The 653-nt window shown below is 43.3% G+C and overlaps 1 pseudogene; it reads right to left on the reverse strand.

The window, feature by feature from the left end:
* Positions 1-579: 579 nt before the first annotated feature.
* Positions 580-653, reverse strand: part of LOC102774229 — a 28,067-nt pseudogene continuing 27,993 nt past the window's right edge.

Raw genomic sequence — 653 nt, forward strand, 5'->3', positions numbered from 1 at the left:
CAGACACCATTTAGGAGCACAGGACAGTGTGTCTTTTATTCTGTTTGCTTTTAGACATTCTAAGCTCAAATTAGGCTTCCCAGAAGAGAATCTTGGGGTGAGGTTTAGAATTAGAACAGCGTTCCTCCAAAGATAAACAAGATTTACCATATCAACCTTTTATGTTAGGCATTCTCTCTCGACTTGCTCTAATTCTTTAAAAAGTTGTCTTTTCATTCTGTTCAGCTTTCCTTGAGCTGACCTTCCTCTTGGCCTGGGCTTTTAACACACACACACACACATACACACACACACACACACACACACACAGTGTGCCTCTTTAGTTTTTTTCCCTCCATCCTCCAGGGGGGAAGAATTGATCTAGAATTTGAATTTTCCTGTATTAATTTTCTATTGCTGCCTCAGTAAGTTGCCACAAACTTGGTGGCTTAACACAGCACAGACTCATTTGACAGTTCTGTAGGTCTGGAGTCTGACACATGTCTCACTGGACTAATACCAAGGTGTCCTAGGGCTGAGATCCTTTTTGGAGGACTCTCTAGGGGATCTTGCTGGCCTTTTCTAGCTTCTAGAGGCATCCTACATTCCTTGGTTCATGGCACCTCCTTCATCTTCAAAGCCAGCACTACTGCATCTCTCCGCCTTCTTTCCCT

Source organism: Myotis davidii, unplaced genomic scaffold (genome assembly GCF_000327345.1).
Source record: "Myotis davidii unplaced genomic scaffold, ASM32734v1 scaffold185, whole genome shotgun sequence".
NCBI classification, from domain to species: Eukaryota; Metazoa; Chordata; class Mammalia; order Chiroptera; family Vespertilionidae; genus Myotis; species Myotis davidii.